At 39.3% G+C, this 20,000-nt stretch overlaps 1 protein-coding gene and 1 long non-coding RNA gene across 5 annotated transcripts in view; one reads left to right on the forward strand and one right to left on the reverse strand.

Annotated features, from left to right (window-relative positions):
• The window catches only part of tdrkh (tudor and KH domain containing), a 96,568-nt gene that overhangs the window by 23,802 nt on the left and 52,766 nt on the right, over positions 1-20,000 (forward strand). The gene's annotated exons all lie outside the window — the stretch shown is intronic.
• Positions 8,752-17,938, reverse strand: LOC129163521 (uncharacterized). Of its 2 annotated transcripts, XR_011516804.1 has the most exons (4): positions 15,459-17,938; positions 14,404-14,651; positions 11,119-11,262; positions 8,752-9,590 (listed from the first exon to the last, which is right to left on the reverse strand). It is a non-coding gene; the product is annotated as an uncharacterized lncRNA (long non-coding RNA). The 2 variants fall into 2 exon arrangements; XR_011516803.1 differs by lacking the exon at positions 15,459-17,938 and having other exon boundaries at positions 14,404-15,203.

Below are 20,000 nucleotides of genomic sequence, written 5' to 3' on the forward strand. Positions count from 1 at the left end.
CATTTTGCAGGTCTAGAAGCAGACTCTTGTTCATTATTGTTTATTTTTGTTGAATCCCCCCCCCACCTAACCCCCTCTCTCCCCACCTTTTCTCTTTTCCTTTCTCTTTCACCTCTGTCTCCGTGTCTGGTCGAAATTACAAAGCATTCAAAAACAATAACAATAAAGTTTTAAATATCAGGTGCGACATTAAAAGCAGACTCTTTGATGCTCCACCTGAGACATTAAAAGCAGATGCTCTGATGCTCCACCTGAGAGTAAAACTGTAAGGCTTGTTACCAGCATTCAGACATCAATTCTGCTTGCTTCACAGCCAGACAGGACACGTTAAAAAAAAAAAAAAAAAAAAAAAAAAATACCGGAGATTTTTAATGCTGTCAAATAAAATCCGATAGAGCTTTTTTTAGGCAGATATCAGAGAAATATCCAATGTCAATATTGGATCGGGACATCCCTAAATATAACAGTTTCGGATGATGGCCGCTGATCACAGTAACAGAATTCAGCATGATGTACATTATGTTCAGAATTGAGGCAAGACACGTAAAAAACTAATAGTAAACAATTTGGAATAGTATTTTAAAACAGAGACCTGGGCTTTTACTTCTAGATAAACTGCTCCCAATATCATATAAGCAGAATGCTGTGACTGAATGCAGGATTCTTGCAGTTTTAAGCAAGTTAGATTTAGGACCTTTTAAAGACCATTTTAGACTGCTGTGAACAAAATTTAATATCAACATGACATTAATAGAAAGTTAAATGATTCCAATGTTTGATGCTGCTGATGTCACAACTACTGTTATATGAGATGTTTTGTAATCATATGGAAATTCCAAAGCACCTCTGATTTTGATAGGTTACTGGATAAAAATGTAGCCAAATGGAGCTCACTACATGCTGCGGTTATGCACTGGAGACCAGAGGGACCGGATACCGAGGAAGACAAAGAAGTGTGGGGTGGTGACCAAAACTGGATGATAGCTTGAACCCGCTAAATGCTTTTTGTGGCCAACTGTGTTTCTCTACCATATAGCCCTTTCCCACTAAGCTCAGCTCGGCCCCAAATTGTGCAGATCCAGCCCTGTACAGAGCTTTTAAACTATCCTTCTGCCGAGCAGAGCAGACCGTATTTTCAGATCGAGGGAAGCGTGGAGTCAGTTGGACCAAGGTGGTCCACCATGTCACCTATGGACTGACACCAACGCTAACAGAAGTAGGAAACCAGTTAACCCAAAACCGCATTAATCCATAACACCAGTGATTGTCCAAACCAACTGTGAAACCAATGTGGTTCAAAACACACTTCCCGGTGTTTTAACAACGAGCCACCTACTGGACTCAGCACTTTCTAATTTGCTGGCTGTACACAAACTACAAATGCCACATACTGACAATTCAAATCCTGCACTTGTGAATAACCTGTAAATATTGCAACATCAGCCCAAACACTACGGCAGCCCTACGTTGATAACACGCAGGGCTGCTAGATCATGGCAAAAATGTTAATCATGATTATTTTGATTGAAACTGAGATCTTGACTATTTAACACAATTTTTAATTAATGCTGATGATGACCTAAATTTATTGAACATTAATAGTGGCCTTTAAACTCCATTTAATGATTTTTGCCTTTATAAAAGAGAATCTTCTCTCTTATGAGTTAAATAAAGTTGTGCTTTGTCTTGGAAAAAATAAAGGGCAAATATTGATAAATAGTGATACTGATAAACAGCAACAGAAAGATAAAAGTACATCCATTTGCAATGAGATAGCATATACTACTGTTTGACCCAAAGGGTTGTTCATTATGTTTAAGTATGGGGAGCCTAAGCCCCACCCTTCTACTTCCAGTCATTTGTTCCCATGGACAAAAAAATAATGGATGAGAGTCAATGGAACAATACGTTATTTTCTGATTCTGTTGGAAATGTCCCCTGGATGTAATATTTGATGTTCATGGAATTTAAAGACAAGTTTTGACACATTTGACAGAATATGTATATATCTTTCCACCTAAGCACGGGTAGCATCAGTCATACAGAGGCAACTTCAAGCTGCAAGATCCATTTTCAGTTTCACTTTATGACAACAGCTACCTGCTGCAGCAGCAGGGCTGGAGCAGACGGCAGCCCCGCTGCTCCATGGAAAGAGCCGACTGACCATACAGAACGAATGAAGCTAACCGCTGTAAATCTGTGCTTCACAGCGATCTCTGAGTCTCAGATATTCGCTAACACAGGTGGCTAGAGTTGTCGCTAGGTACTTGAAACATGTTAACAAAAAAAAAAAAAAAAAAGAAAAATCACTAATTTTGCTTCTAATAATTGTTCCCAACCCATACTGTAATCTCTATTTAAAATCAATTAATCACCCACCCCTACCTCGAAGGAAGACAGAAAGCGTTTCAGTGTGTTTTCTACGGCCAACGCTTCCCGGCTACCTGGATGTTTTTAAGGCCTTAAATCTAGAGAAATTTATTTTAAACTTAAGACCCCACAGGAACTCTGTGAATGGATGCCCAAATAAAAAGAGTTAAGTATGTAAAGAGTAGGGCTGGGCGATATGACGATTTTAGACCGTTTTACGATCTACACATCTGACGGTCTGTCATTTTTGAGAGACCGTTTTTATCACGATTCACAGCTCTGCTGTTGAATTTCTGCCTCTGAATGAAAAGGAACTTACCTCAGGCGAATGACACGCCTTTGTTTGACCCTTAACCAATTAGAGTGAGTCATAGTAATATATTAGTGCCCCGCTTGTTTTCATTTGTGTGTGAACAAACATGGCTTCGCCGCGGCTGAGCGACACGTTCCGAAGAGGAACGCAGGGTTTCCTTAGCGCGCGGCTCTAACAACTTAGTGGCGTGACATGTCTCGGAGAAAGCGTAAAAACACGTTGGACGCTTCTTCTGAAGCAGGAAAATAACACTTCTTCTTAAGCAGAGCACGACGTCGCCTCGGCTCGTTCACCCTCTGCCGAGCCGGTGTCGGTACCGGACTGAGCTCGGTCACTGGGTCGCTGGAGCTGCCCCGTGACTGCCTGATGGAAAACCAGCGGGTTTCATCAGACTCGTAGTTTCTTGTTTTTGTTGGGGACCCCCTGTAATTTACCGCTCCCTCCTGCAGTCTTCCCCTATTACAATTTAAAATGATTCTGTAAATTCCGTGTATCAATAGAAACAATCTCTGCCTCTGCCAGCTGCAGTAAATGTAGTTTCCAAATAATAAGAGGTGCATTCATCTGTGTATCTCCTTTGATCCGCATTAGTGATATTTTCAGCACCAGAACAGTGAAGCAAAGAAAGATTCCTGAGTTTGTTAGTAATTTTATTTATTAGGTGCATCTAACCTGTTCTATTTTTCTCTGAAATGAGATCAAATCAGTGCTTCTATGGGTTGTCTCCAATCTGCACTGGAAAATTTTACTTTATTTAGAGACTTGTTGCAGAAAATATTCAGAATGCGCAGTTTTTTGCTACCACAAGCAATCTCTGGTCCAGCCGCACATCAGAGCCGTATTTGAGCTGAACTATCCACTACATGAGCAACTGGGAGCTACATAGTATTTTTAACAAGTTAATAATTGCACAATACTTTTGCAATTGACATGTTTGCACTTTAAATATGTTTACAATTTTAATTTATGTTAAGTTACTTGAAAAATGAGAAAAACTGATTTTTGTAATTGTTTCTCTCAGGGCTTTTATCATCTCTGGTGTGAGTTTAAAACATAAGTGTGTTAGCACTGTGCTGATTATCCCTAATATGAATAAATGTTTATTTATTCAATGTTTCTCTTCTTTAATACGCAATTGAAGTTATGCTATTCATGGATAAAAAATCGTGATAAAATCGAAATCGTGATAAAATATTGGAAAAATCGTGATATTCTATTGTTGCCATATCGCCCAGCCCTAGTAAAGAGTGATGGATGGGGTGATGATTACAGGAAAAAACTTGTTTAATGTGTTCCTGAGTCACAGCAAGTGAAGATCTCATACAATTCAGTAAAAGTTTGACATAGACCTGGACAATAAAACAATAATGATATGTATAGCAATATAACCTATTTTCAATAGTAAAATGAGACTATCACAATATAGTTCTTCCCTCCTTTTTTCATAGCCAACTGAATTAAACTATTTAAAAAAACTATACAAGGACAGATTGGGATAATTTGCTTTTAGTTCTTAGCTTATTCATTTGATATTGACGAAAGGTTTGTCAATTTTATGTCTATTCTCCTGTAAAACTTACTGTACACTGAAATTTATTTTTAGAATTGATATTTTGTTTCTAAGTGGAGTTGACCAAGCAGTTAAGTCATTTTTGTGTTCTCTTTGTAAACTAGAACGCTTTAGTCCTGACTTTAGTTTTTAATATGACCCTTTTTTATTTTAGTCATCTGAAACAGATCTGTTATGTTCCCTCAGTACGACTGTTTTGCTGAACCTTTGACAGGAAACTAAATATTTAAATCAAAACAAACTTCTGATGATTTCACATATTACTTAAAAGCAACGGCACATTTAAATTTTACATAAAGAGTAGTTTGACTTATATCGTGATATATATATATCACCTGAAAGGAAAAAAGATGTATCGTGATATGACAAGTCTTATATCTCCCAGCTCTAGTTTGACAAAAGACAAATCTTGAGTTAAAAGGATAGGGGCTGGACTTTTCAGTTCTTAAGAAGTCTCTTGGAAGAAAGACGGAACATTTTCAAGACAAGAAGTCCAGTTACTTTCTTTTCAATTCATAATTATGTCCTTAATGATTGAGAATAGGGTTGTCACGGTAACCGGTGTAGCGGTAAACACTGGTAAAAAAAAGTTGACAATAATAATGATCGTCTTGTTTTTAAAAAAATGTATTATCTCGGTGGATTACCATGGCTGCGGTGTAGGTGCGGTGACCCTTACCAGCCACCGTATTGTCTGCTGAAGTTGCCGGTGGCACATGCGCACTTTGTTATTTACAACCAAAACTTTCTTGAAGCTAAATCTGAAATAATGGCCAAAGGAGGAGACGGCAGCGCTCAGGACATTTATTATCCCTCAAAGAAGACAAAGTGGGAAGTATGGGCATTTTTTGGATATTTGAAGAATGCCGAGGGACAGTTGATAGAAGACGGCTATCCTGTTTGCAGCACGTGCAGGAAAAAGTGTCTGTGAAAGGCAGCAACGCTTCAAATCTCATGACACATCTGCGTGACCATCACCCACCACTCTACAATCAATGCAAGGCAAGTTAACGTTGTAGCTAAAATGTGTGATCCGAGGATTTGGGTTGAGGGAGAATGCAACGAGTCACCATATAAAGCAGCCGCAGTGCACGCTATCTACATTTAAACCATGTCGCGGACACCCCCATATTGAAATTACACTATGCCTTACGGGGTTCCCAGGGGCAGATAAGAGTTGGTCTCTTTCCAAGAATAATTATGAATTTAACAATTCAAGAGACTCATTCCCCCTAGCTCTCCAGCTTGTCACTCAGTGGTTTTGCTACAGGCTCTGATCCTGCTACCACACCATGATCTGCTCCAGCTACAGGCTCTGCTCCTGCTACCAGAATAGGCTCTGCTCCTGCTACCACACCAGGCTCTGCTCCAGCAACAGGCTCTGCTCCTGCTACCAGTTCAGGCCCGGCTACAGGCTCTGCTCCTGCTACCAGAACAGGCTCTGCTCCTGCTACTACACCAGACTTTGCTCCAGCAACAGGCTCTGCTCCTGCTACCAAACCAGGCTCTGCTCCAGCAACAGGCTTTGCTCCTGCTACCAGACCAGGCCCGGTAAGCTCAGCTCCTGCTACCAGACTAGGCCCTGCTCCAACCACCAGGCCAGGCCCGGCCTCCGGGCTGTGCACCGATCTCTGGGAGTCTACCTCTGGTGCATCTTGGTAAAGCATCAGGATAATAACTAAAGGGTGTGCTCCATAAAGAATTTAATAGCTCTTAAGCCTAACCCTAACCCTCATCTCATGTCTCATTCACACTAAGATCCATCCATTCACTTAGAATTTAGAGTTAATCTTGTTTAAAATTGTTTAGAAATAAATCTTAAATTTTAAAGGTGACTCGCTCTTCTGTTGTCTCTCAGTTAATACGAAGTGTTACATAGTCCCTGCAATAAAAAGTTCCAATCTTCTGGTTAAAAGTACCCAAAGATCCATAAGATTGATTTCATATTTACTATGGAATCTTACGTCTTATTAGGGCTGGGCGATATGACGGTTTTAGACCGTTTTACGATCTACACATCTGACGGTCTGTCATTTTTGAGAGACCTTTTTATCAAGATTCATAGCTCTGCTGTTGAATTTCTGCCTCTGAATGAAAATGGAACTTACCTCAGGCGAATGACACGCCTTTGTTTGACCCTTAACCAATCAGAGTGAGTCATAGTAATATATTAGTGCCCCGCTTGTTTTCACCTGTGTGTGAACAAACATGGCTTCGGCCGCGGCTGAGCGACAACGAGGTTTTCGTTCCGAAGAGGATCGCAGGGTTTCCTTAGCGCACGGCGCTAACAACTTAGCGATGTGACATGTCTCGGAGAAAGCGTAAAAACATGTTGGACGCTTCTTCTGAAGCAGGAAAATAACACTTCTTCTTAAGCAGAGCACGACATCGCCACGGCTCGTTCACCCTCTGCCGAGCCGGACTGAGCTCGCCTTGGCCACTGGGTCGTTGGAGCTGCCCCGTGACTGCCTGATGGAAAACCAGCGGGTTTTATCAGACTCGTAGTTTCTTGTTTTTGCTGGGGACCCCCTGTATTTTACCGCTCCCTCCTGCAGTCTTCCCCTATTACAATTTAAAATGATTCTGTAAATTCCGTGTATCAATAGAAACAATCTCTGCCTCTGCCAGCTGCAGTAAATGTAGTTTCCAAATAATAAGAGGTGCATTCATCTGTATATCTCCTTTGATCCGCATTAGTGATATTTTCAGCACCAGAACAGTGAAGCAAAGAAACATTCCTGAGTTTGTTAGTAATTTTATTTATTAGGTGCATCTAACCTGTTCTATTTTTCTCTGAAATGAGATCAAATCAGTGCTTCTATGGGTTGTCTCCAATCTGCACTGGAAAATTTTACTTTACTTAGACTTGTTGCAGAAAATATTCAGAATGCGCAGTTTTTTGCTACCACAAGCGATCTCTGGTCCAGCCGCACATCAGAGCCGTATTTGAGCTGAACTATCCACTACATGAGCAACTGGGAGCTACATAGTATTTTTAACAAGTTAATGTTTGCACAATACGTTTGCAATTGACATGTTTGCACTTTAAATATGTTTACGATTTTAATTTATGTTAAGTTACTTGAAAAACGAGAAAAACTGATTTTTGTAATTGTTTCTCTCAGGGCTTTTATCATCTCTGGTGTGAGTTTAAAATATAAGCGTGTTAGCACTGTGCTGATTATCCCTAATATGAATAAATGTTTATTTATTCAATGTTTCTCTTCTTTAATATGCAATTGAAGTTATGCTATCCATGGATAAAAAATCGTGATAAAATCGAAATCGTGATAAAATATTGGAAAAATCGTGATATTCTATTTTTGCCATATCGCCCAGCCCTACGTCTTATGGTTCATTAAATAAATGTAAATTAACCCTTTACAATATACTAGTTAGCTGTATATACAGAGCCCTAGGATCGGATATGGATTAGTTTAAAACCTGTATAGAGAAAATGTACACAAAAATTGGCCAAAAGGATATTTTCATCTGTGGGGACTTTAACATTGATCTCATGAAGTCAAAACTGCATAAACATACTGAAGATTTCTTAGACATGATGTATAGCTTATCCCTGTTCCAGAAGATCACACGACCAACAAGAATTACGGCACAATGTGCAACCTTGATGGACAATATTTTTACAATTTGTGTTGAAAAAAATATTTCAGGTGGCATACTAATAAATTATATTAGTGACCACTGACCTATATATGTATATTTTGACATCAGCAATGGAATTAAAGAAAGTAGGTGTCAAAGAAAATCAGGGAAATAGATATATAAGAGATTACGAACAGACGATTTAATTGCTGCATTTAAAGGGGAATTGATGTCCCAAGACTGGGATGTAGTCTATAGGGAAGATGACGTTGATATGGCATATAGTAAATTTATTGACATATTTAAGACACTTTACAATAAGAATTGTCCAGTCAAGGTCATTAATGGAAGTCATAAGTATAAAAATCTCCCATGGCTAACTAAAGAATTCCAAAATGCTTGTAAAAAGAAAAACAAGTCTTTATAGGAATTTTATTAAACTATGAACTAAGGAAGCTGAAATCAGATATAAAGTTTACAAAAGTAAATTAACTGAAATAATAAGAACTAGTATAAAGATATATTACAGAAAAATCCTAAATGAAAATAAGAATAACTTAAAAGGTGTCTGAGATATACCGTACTAAACAAATTAAGTAATGGTGGGAAAAAGAAAATGGTATACCCTGAATACTTTACTGATAATCAAAGTGATATTTATGATAAAATAAAAGTAGTTAATAGAATGAATGAATATTTTGTGAATGTAGGCCCAGAGCTAGCAGCAAATATACCAAGCCAAAAAAGACAGACAATAAGTGAACCACTGATAAAAAAATTAAAAAAAAAAACTACCCTGACTCAATCTTCCTCTCAGCAGTGGATGAGTTGGAAGTTAAATCAGTTGTTGATAAATGTAACAACAAAGTCTCCACTGATTGAGACGGTATTGATATGGTGTTGTTTAAAATAGTTATTGATGTTATTCTAAAACATTAACTTTTATATTTAACTTATCCTTCCAAACTGGTTTATTTCCTCAGAAAATGAAAGTAGCTAAAGTAATACCAATTTTTAAGCAAGGGAATAAACATCTATTTAACAACTACAGGTCAGTATCACTTCTTCCTCAATTTTCAAAAATCCTGGAAAAACTATTTAATATCAGACTAGAAAACGTTTTAAATAAACACGAAATACTAGACCATGGTCAGTACGGATTCAGAGAAAAGAGGACAACAGCACTTGCAATAATGGAAGCAACCGATGGAATAATTAATACGTTAGATAAAGGTAAATATGCTATTGGAGAATCTGATTAGAAGGCTACTTGAGTACTGAGTATCATCTGATCTAATATTTTTAAAATGATGACATCCAACAGACAAAAAATAAAAAGTTATGGGCAACTATTGGTATTTTAAAGACTAAAGGGGAAAAATGTAAACAAATAAACAACATAATTACAAAATAACAAATTTTAGGCAACATATAGACACAAACTGAGGACAATATTTTCCTGATATACAGGGTTTATTTAGTTGTCTGAAAATGTAACATGTTTAAAAAAATACTGCGATAATACCGAAAACCGTGATAATTTTGGTCACAATAACCGTGAGGTTCAATTTTCACACCGTGACAACCCTAATTGAGATTATACATTAACATTTGAAGACAAACTTATAATTACACTTTGGGTTCTTGTGAGCATAGGAACGCTGTCATCTTGGATCACATCAGGTGGAGTTTCATTAAGGGTGATGGTATCTTCACTTTCAGATGATGACCCTAATTTTGTGAAGAAAAAAGAAGAATGATGTGAAGTGGTTAGCAATAACTTTTGGAATGTCTATTCCAGTGGAACTCTGTAAATCAAAACAAACCAAACATTTTTGACTAACAAAATATAGTAGGCATCCCATTCAAGGCTAACTTACTAAAGTTACATTTATTAAAAATGCATGTAATAACTGAGTTGGGATGGAAACAAATATTAAACCTCAGTACGACAGTAGCAGCAAGGCAAGTATGGTTTGGCGCAGTGCTTAATTTGAGCCGGATCTTGCCAGAACAAGATCCGGGAACTGTCTTATTTTGAAAGGACCGTTTGAGCAACGGTCTGCTAGGATCCAGCAACTCACGCGACCAACTTGTGCTATACACAGGGTTCGAATTACTGGTGAGCTAAAGGGATCTCAGCTCACCCCAAAGGATGGCTCCCCTGGCAGCCCTCTGCTTTCACACCCTGTACGGAAGCCCAAAACGATCCTGGTTCTACTTATATTACATTATTCATGTGGACTCTCCGGGGATTATTTAGAGCTGAGAGGCGCAGAGCTCGTACGCGCTCCAGACAGATGTGTCCTGAGCACGGTCACAGTAACATTCTCAAAGTTTCGCCACCCCAAAAACAAAGTTAACATGTGATCGTTCATGTCGGCTCATATCCTTTAATTATTTCTGTCTTTTATTTGTGTCTGATGCGTTTCGCTGCTGCGGAGCGGAATGCATCACCAGTTTTGTCCTCTGCTGACGCACCTTACCGGTGCGGCCGGTGCGCACTCTGCTATTTTTGCGGTCCGTAGATCTTTTTAAACTACAGTTAATTTATGAGGTGAAAAACATGAAGACATGTAGCAGTTTTTCATTAGGATTGAGAGGAGATGCAGGAAGATAACAGAGACAGGACAGAAAAATAGTCAAATAAAAAGAAGTTCATTTTTGTACCTGGTGGTTGCAACAAACAGACACAATTGCAAATAATCAGAAGTGAGGAACAGAAAATGAAATTATTCTTTCAATGTTTAGAGCAGCAGGAACTCTGAGGCTGCAGGAACACCAGAGAGATTGCGGCTGCTGCGCAAGAAGAGGAGGGCTGAAGCAGGGGAACAGTAATGATTCAAAAACTACTGTTGTTGAAAGAAATGTGTTTTAACTTGAAAATGTGGGCGCAATTTTTAATTGTCAAAAACTCCAGCGAATCAACCGGAACAACCCCCCACCCCCACCCCCACCCCGTGCGTGCTACGACATCTATTTTGTCTTTAGTGAAGTTTGGTGTGACGTCACTTTTTACGTTCTGGGAATGTTTCTTTTCCGAATTAAGCACTGGTTTGGTGCCAGGTCAATATGCAAAAAATCTTATCTATTTTACCACCCTCCAGTCCAACTAAAGAGCTACACCAAAACCTTCACTTAGATATTTTTTGTTACAGGCAGAAACAACATTCGAAACCCATCTTAAAACTCTACTCTGCTGGATTGTTATTTTAAATTGTTTTATTGCGACGTTATCTAGCCGTCAAATAGCACCAACCTTCATGTTCAGTTGATGATGCAACGTTAATGTTCTGTCCTGCTCCTCCTTTGTCTGCATTGCATAAGCCTTCTCAAAACTGCGCTCACATTTGCCATGATGAGCTGTCAGTTTCTTCAAACGCTGAATGTGATGACTGTCTTCCTGGAAAAGAAAAGACAAAGACCTAACTGTTTCACCTTTTAAAAAACAAGCGTTTAAATATTTTACTAAGAGCTTATATTAGAACTTGGTTCCAGGTTCAGTCAACTTAATTCAGTTTATTTCTCCAGTGCTTATTCACAGCAAACGCCATCTCAAGGCACTTTACAGGACAGACATTTCTATATATTTGCTCAGTTCTAAAGTTTTCTATCCCAGACAACTGTTTAATTGCCCAGCAGTTGTGACCCTGACATGCGGATTCAGCCCAAGCAATCCCTCTCACTAAAAAGCATGAAGCAACAGTGGAGAGGGAAAAACTCCCTTTTAACAGGAAGAAACCTCCACCAGAACCATGCCCCATACCAGCAGTCATCTGCCGAGACCGTCTGATGGTTGGAGGAGACAGAGCAGAGACACAGAAAGAATAACAGAACTGATGCAGGAGCAAAAGTTCACAAGTTGACAGGGAGAACATTCAACCACTGGAGCACCAGCCCAGTGAAGGCCCTCGTTCATTGAGGCATCCCGCTAAGCAGAGCACCAGATCAGGTTAGCAGTTGTAATAACAGCAAATAATGCAATTAAGGAATTGTAAAAGGGAAGAAAACGAGTCAGTGTCTTCCAACAGCATAGCCTAAAGCAGAAGCTATTAACAGTAATATGTCTACCTGTAAGCTTTGTCAAAGAAGAAGATTTTCAGCCTACTTTTCAAGACAGACATGTTGTCTGCTTCACGAACCAATCCTGGGAGCTGGTTCCATAGGAGAGGAGCCTGGTAGCTGAAAGATCTGCCACCCATTCTACTTTTAGAAATCCTAGGAACTACCAGTAAACCTGCAGTCTGAGAGCTAAGGGCACTGTTAAATTGAAAATGGCAGAAAGTCATACCATCTCAGCACACTTGAATCACAATTAGGACAGAAGTATAACCCCATATAACCTAGTTGCCTGCTGAGGAGGCAATTTAGCATATAATTCAGGTGTGTTGAAACTGGAACACAAACTTTGCAGAACACCGACCCTCGTGGATTGGAGTTTGACACCCCTGTCTTATCTGAACCATGTTAATAGCAATCCATGTTTAGGCTTAATCCCATGTGACATCCTTACCCCGTTGTGTAAGCCCTTAATACTTAAACTTATGATTGGCAGAAGTGTAATTTCAATCTCATCAGAACCAGCTTGAGGAAGAAAAAAAGACAGATGAGAATAAACACCAGTAGGAGTTTCAGTTAATTGCTAATGTTTATACTGTATGCAAAACACTTATTCTAATTATTTATTTAGGAATGGAGTCATAAAGAATTGATAGCAAATATTATGTAAAACTGAGAAAGCTTTGAGATCCTCAAGGAGTAGTTAAAGGGCTATACAAATGCTGGCCATCTACCATTTTCAAATAAATTTCGAGAGACAGCAGGCTCAAATCGTGTCTGTGGCAGCCAGTCACGGGACAGCCACGAGATTTCTGGAAGCCAGCCGCGGACAGCCACGAGCTTCCCAACCACCAGTTGCTGCAGCCACGAGATTTCAGCAGTCAGCCACGAGATTTCCGGCAGCCAGTCGCGGCAGCCACGAGATTTCCAGCAGCCAGCCGCGGCAGCCACGAGGTTTCCAATTCCAACGAGACCTAAAGCCTAATTCAAGCTTCCCCGTCTGCATCAGTGCGGAGACACGCAACACCATTATCCGTCCTTGCGTAGGGCCCCTGGCAGGCACGCAAGTACGTACGGAGTTGAGCCCACTATTATAAACATCCATCCGTCAAGACGGAGAGCGCAAGCTTGTGATTGGTCAGGGCACTGCTGTCGCTCACTACTACATAAATCAAAATGGAGTATTTGTCTCTGCTGCTGAATTATTTCAAAGAATCTAATCTGATTACTTATTTTGTTACCATTCCTTATGGCAATGTAAAATAATCAGAAATATTGGAAAACTTTCAATTCTCAAATTTCATTTTATCTTAATAGCAGATGTGGGTTTTTATTTTTTATTTTGGTTTATATTTTTTTCTTATGTATTTCAGTTTTAATTTGTTAATTTCACTCCAAGTATTTTATTAGTTTTTGAATGTTCTTTATAGATTATAACTTTTGTGAATTTGCTTGTACAACTTTTGTTTGTTCAATAAAGTTCTTTTAAAAAATCATGGCAATGTTATTATAACATGATACAGACAAATTATAATCACGCCAACTGTAAAGTTATTTTACTGCAAAGCTTTTCACCTGCAGTGAAAACCCAGAAATCATATGTAAAACACTGAAACCTAGAGGTTACAACAACAGCTCTGAATTATATTATTTTCACTGGCACTGCACTGATTGATTTTTTTGTCTCTCTTATGTGGTTATGTTGCCTAAACGTCTGACTTTAAATTCAATATCAGTCTTTCGGATTTAATTACGTTAAAAAAAACTAGGCTGCCATGGGACTTAAAGTAGCAACTCTGGGAAAAAATATATAAATCAACCCATTGCAAGTGGCAATTGTTGCTAAAAAAATTCTCGCTTCGTTGCAATTCTCGTGGCTCTCCATGGCTGGCTGCTGGAAATCTCGTGGCTGTTGCTGGAAATCCCGTGGCTGCTGCGACTGGCTGCTGAAAACCCCGTGGTTATTGCTGGAAAACTTGTGGCTGTATGTGGCTGTTACCGGAAATATCATGGCTGCCGTGGCTGACAGCCAAAAATTTAGTGGATATTGCTGGAAAACTCGTGGCCGTCCGTGGCTGTTACTGGAAATATCATGGCTGCTGCGACTGGCTGCCGGAAATCCCGTGCCTGTTGCTGGAAAACCCGTGGCTGGCCATGGCCGTTGCTGTTGCTGAAAATCCCGTGGCTGTCTGCTGGAAATCTCGTGGCTGCTGTGACTGTACGTGACAGGCTGCCACCACCATGATTTGAGCTCAGCCCTGCTGTAATTTTCTCAAAAATTCAAGGCATTTGTAGGGAAAGTCAGCATAAACCTGCTTATAGCTTAAGTAACCTACACAACACAGTACTTTATTTTTACTGACCTGTTACTTAAATATTCAAGCAAAATTCATTGCCCCACAAATTTGGATAAATTGCTTTGATTGGTTATCTTGACTAATTTGTGGGTCAGCAGTCATTTATTTAAATTGGATGTTGCACTTACAAGTGAGGAGTAGGTTGGGAGGCCATCCGGGGTTCAATATTTTGCTTGGAGAAACTTCAGTATCTGACCTGGGAGACACAGACTCATCCAAGTAGGCACGCTGCACTTCATGAGCCGCAGCTCTCCCTGTTATACATTTAGTGTTAGTGTTAAGACAATTCTAACTTAATTTCCATTTGGATGCATGCTTTTCCTTTCATACCTTCACATTTAGATTCGTCATCAGATCCGGAACTCTGCTCACTCTCCTGTCAGTTACACAAAATATCAATCAGTAATCGGTTATAATGTAAAAAAGAATTCAAATAATTGTTTTTATGGCTTCATTTCCAGTGTTGCAGTTCTAAATAAAGTTTTGAAAAAATTTTTTTTACTCAAACCCAGATCAAAATTTAATCATAGCCTACTCCTGAGTTGAGCTTGGAGCACACAAGATATGTACATATGTAGATGTTTCACAAGTGATTAACACCAAAGTATTGAAATTTAAATTAACACATAACATATAATGAAATAAACAAAAAAAATTGTGTGACAATACAATTGTGAAAAACTTAAATAATGTAAAAAATAATTCCAATTAGTTTGAAATGTTTTACATTAAACTTTTATCTATTTCATGTTTTAGTTATTCAAAATTGAACACTTCAGTGTTCCACACAAAAGAAGTTCAGTTTGCTGCATATTATGTTGCATTACCACTGCATGCTTCATCTGGGGCAAAGCACCGCAGAGACGCAGCTGCACTTTAACCTCACAGACTTTACATAGAATCTGGTTGCTCCTGCCACTTTGGGCAGTGTGAATGCAGCATTTAGGAAATTAAGCAAAAACAGTATTTTTTAAACCTGGAATAATTTTTATGAAGTTCAACATTTTAGATAATAAACAACATCAGATATACTAAGTAATTAAATTAAAAACTTTAGTAAGACAGCACAGCCAGTTACCCACACAAATAACACAGCCAGTTACCCACAATACAAATATTCTTACTACGAGTTGTTTTAAGGCAACATATGATTAACTAGCAGCTTAATATAAGTAAAACTTACCATTTTACTTGGTTCTCCGCCGCATGTCTACTCTTCGTGAGGCACAGCGTGGGTCTGCCACTGCTACCGCTCTGCAGTTGTTCATGTTGAAAGGGAGCGCTCGATCTAAACTCGAGCGCACACCAGCGTGGCACTCTCACTTAAATTCTTTTTCACATACCTTTTTGATTGTGCAGGAAGAAACCTAATCATTATTGTAGGTGAAACTAATTAGGGAGACTACTGTTGACAGACAGATGTTCCTGTAATGGTTTTATAGCTTTATGTGTTCATGGAAGCCTGGCCAATACTGAAGGGGTGGATAAATTCAACGCCTCCGTTTCATTAGCCAGCAGTTAGCTAACAGCATGCTTTCACATGTGCAAGCAGAGTGGGGGATGGGCATGGTTATAGTGGGGACCTAAAATGTCCGGATCTGTGTTAAATGTATGAGCTTTGCAACCCAAAGCACCTCCAAATTTAATATTTCATAGCCATGACATTTGTTTAAATAGTTTTTTTTATTAAAAATGTTTTTTTGAAATTATTACCTTAAATGAAATTAGAAATTAGAAAACTAAAAACATAAATATTTTGTAGATGCATTTATTATGACATTTATGATTCAAAGTATGAATTGAAATTCTTACATTGTCCCACAACACCCCAACATGCCTTAAATAAAAAGAAACTAATATACAAAAAAATAATAAAATAAAGAATTTTTTTCCTCCCTTTCTCTTAGTTTTGTCTGATCATTAAATGTATTTACAATGTGTGTGGTTTCGCTGTGTACTATAGAAACCTTAACCAGTATAGCAGTCTATTGTAAAAATGCAGCAACTCATTGCGTACTGTGCAAAATTATAATGACCAATAATAATTTCAGAGTAAATCATGTATTAGTCAAATCACTACCAGCATGATACTATAAAAATTCACAATACTATATTAAAAGTTATAATGAAGGCCTACTTTTAGGAAATGACAGCAACCTGCTATTGTAAAATTTCACTGTATCATAATGTGGATGTTCAGAGTATTACCTGTAATGAAGGCCTACTAGAACTGTGCAGTGATATAACTGACATATACATATCATGTTTGGTGTATTTTCAGTATTAGAACTACAGGGAAAGTTGACTGGATTTTTTGGCTTTTGGGTAAAGATGGATGGGGCCCCCATAACGTTACAGATAGCTGAAGAGCTTAGATGAAGCATAAAGGGTGGTTTCCACCACCGCCATCTTAGCTACTAAAGATGGTGGAGGTGAGAGTGAGAATGTTGAGTGGGTGAGCGGACAGTTGACAACCATAGCAGTGAGCCGGTGGAACTAAACTGAGCTAACCCGGTGCTAACCTTGACCAAACAAGATTTGGCAGGCAATTTTAAGCAGAGAACCGCAACTCTGCTTCCTAAGCATAAACAAAAGAATATTAAATCAGCTTAATCATATTCATTATCTAGAGCATCTTTCCTTCGCAGGGTGGCAGTGTCAGCTGCTGGTTATCTCCAGCCAAGAAACGACCACAGTATTACTGTGACTGCGAGGCTTGGGCCTTGTGGAGCAGCAGGCGAGCCTCAGCCATCTACGGGGTAGCTGTTAGCCACGATAGCAACCAGCACTAGTGCTGACGTCTAAGCCACAACCCTAATTATTCATAATATCAAGATTAAATTACATCTAAATGGATGAGTTATAAAACAAATCACCTGACTCAGATTGGTCATGAAGGTAAACTGAATATGATTTTTTTAACAAGGCAGTAAAGATCTTTCTCCTGTGAAGTTAGCATGATTAACAATGGGAGTTTGTTCCTTTCTGCAGCCAGCCACCAGCCAATATGGGGAACTGCAATTGTTGTCACTTCAACGGTAGGAACAGTCTTCAGAATCAGAGGTTGGGGCTTGGTACAGACCTGAATTCAGGGACTCGGATGGTCCCCGAAATGGCCCCAAAAACGATCTGGTTGGCTACAGTGGAGATACGCGAGTATGGGACGTTCTGGTCGAATTACCGGGAATTCCGATTGTGGAAACACACCTATTGTGTACATGACAGCAAGGGTCAGTAACGGCTCCTTTGTTAGCCCAACATTAAAGGAGGCATTGTTAAATATGTTTTTCTAAATAACGCTTAAACACTTGGAGCTAATAACTCAAGGTTTGAGTATGTTGTCAGGGAGGTTAGAGCCATCCCCTGTGCTAAGTTTAACCTAAGTGGGGTCAAAGGTTGCTGTATAGAGGCCAACATTTCACTTTTTTGTTCCAAATTACAAAATGGAGGGAAAATGATTAACTCTCAAACGCTTTGACCTAGGAATCTCAAAATAAATTCTGATCATCATGGGGGTTGAGCCATTCACTGTGCAAAATGTCAGAGTCGCAGCACCTTAGGAAGTGTCAAAGGTCATAGGGGTCAACCAACAGAGGAAATGTGGCCTTTAGGCTTGCCTATTTCCAACACACACAGGCATTTTTTTGTATAGTACACCTTCAGCAACATGGCAATTCAAGGTGCTTTACATGATTCTTCATTTATACATTTGACATTGGGAGCTAACACGCAATAAACAAAACAACAGCAACAATGTTACAACACAACAAGAGGGTTTTAATAATTGTGATATAGTGGAAATGGAGGAATTACAATATCTTGGATTGTTGATTTATGAAGCTTTGATACATGTGATTGATACAAAACTTATTTTATATATAGGGCTGGGGTTAATGATCATTTTTAAAAATGATAATTCTGCTGATTATTTTATCCCGAATTTACACCAAAGTGCACACGAGCATCTCCACAGAAACACCCGTGACCGTGCCGTAGCTCGTGCCCTTCATGCACACCTATTTAAAAGCCTCAATTTACATCAGAGCATGAAGTGAGTGTTGAGCGGGTTCCCTGCCAAGGAATTCTACATTGCTGCTCTTCTGTGGTTTTACAATCAGTATTAAAGAACTCAATGGATTGATTTATTGAAATAAAACGAACGTGATGTGGCCCATTCCACTGAATGGGTGCCATTTCCATCCATTTCTGTCCCCATGAAATTATATGTATAAATGTGCAGGAAAATAACTGGTAAATACATTTTGTTATTGTGCCAAACGTCTTGCATAATGATCTGCGTGCAAATTTAATAAATATGATGGGCAGGATTAATAAAAACTACATTGGAAACACTGAACACACTTAGGCTCCTCATGAGGTTCTAACCCCCAAATTCCACTACCTCCGCTCCGCTGCGCTCCGCTCCGACACGAACGCCGGAGCAAAATCGGTCCCGTTGTAGTCAATCAGAGCAATTCCACTACTGCGGCCGTGCTCCGGCAGTGTGGCGCCGTGCGCCGCCCTCTATTCCGGCAAAAATAGAATCGATCCTATTTTCGCCGGACGCCGGAGCACCTCCGCAGTAAATGGACAGAAATCACAACGGCCCAACAGGAAAAGGAGCGAGCACAATTTCCGTTTTTCACAATAAATCGATAAACAAAAGGCGTTTTTTGTTTCATATGCACAGGTTTAACAACTTTTAACAACTATCAATGGCGGCTGAAGTTTAAATGCACAAAAGTAAGCCATAAATACAGTTTCTACTATCAAAGTAGTCACACTTTGTTGATCCAAACACTGCTGATCTGTCAACACAAATGATGGGCAGATTAAACAGCTCATGCCGATGTGTCTCCCACACAACAGGTGTTTGGATCTAACTTCCGCGTTTACTGCTCGGACTGTATCGCAAGATCTCGAAAATCCCGCGCATGCTTGTTTGCCCACCTCAGGTCTCCGCACCGGAGCGGAGCCGTTGTAGAGCGGGTACCAGTAAAAATTGAGTTCGGAAGCGAGCGGCTGCGGAAGGCGGGGGCGGACCGGAGCGGAGGTAGTGGAATTTGGGGGTAAGGTGAACCCTATTTTCGTTTCATCTCGTTCCGACTGCTTGCATCTACATACTATTTGCTCATAAAAAATAAAAAAATTTGTACTGAGTTGAAAAGTAAAACTTTTTTCAGAATTTACAAAAGAAAACATGGCTGTAATAGAGGGGAGTCACACTCAGTGGTTCACTGGGATGAAACCTTGACTGCCATATATACGGATGTCATTGCAGTTTCCTTACAATGTTCATTATGTCCTCTTTTTAAATGTTAAATGAGGTTCTTTTTGTCCCAAGCAAAAAGAACCTCATTTAAAAAAATTGAGATGTCATTGCAGGTTCAAATCCCCATCTTGGTTTTATACTTCTTGCCATACGGATGGTCTGTGGTCAGTGTTCTAAGTTGGCAGTAGTTAGTTTTGACTGTATAAGAAGGCATAAAGCATTTGTTTGTTTTAGTGAATGAAATACTCAGAGCAACACAGCAGCTTGCTGTGTTATAGTAGGGAGGACGTAGTGATTGTTGCTGTAGGTTTTAACTGAGCTGTTCTCCAAAAAGTGATTTTTGAGTCCAAACAACTTCCTCTCTGTCCATTTTGTGAACGGTGCCCCCTTTCATAAAATGTCTGTGTATAGATTCAATTAATTTCCCATTCTAAAGAAATTAGACTGGCTCAG

This window comes from Nothobranchius furzeri, chromosome 16 (assembly GCF_043380555.1).
Source record: "Nothobranchius furzeri strain GRZ-AD chromosome 16, NfurGRZ-RIMD1, whole genome shotgun sequence".
In the NCBI taxonomy this organism is placed as follows: Eukaryota; Metazoa; Chordata; class Actinopteri; order Cyprinodontiformes; family Nothobranchiidae; genus Nothobranchius; species Nothobranchius furzeri.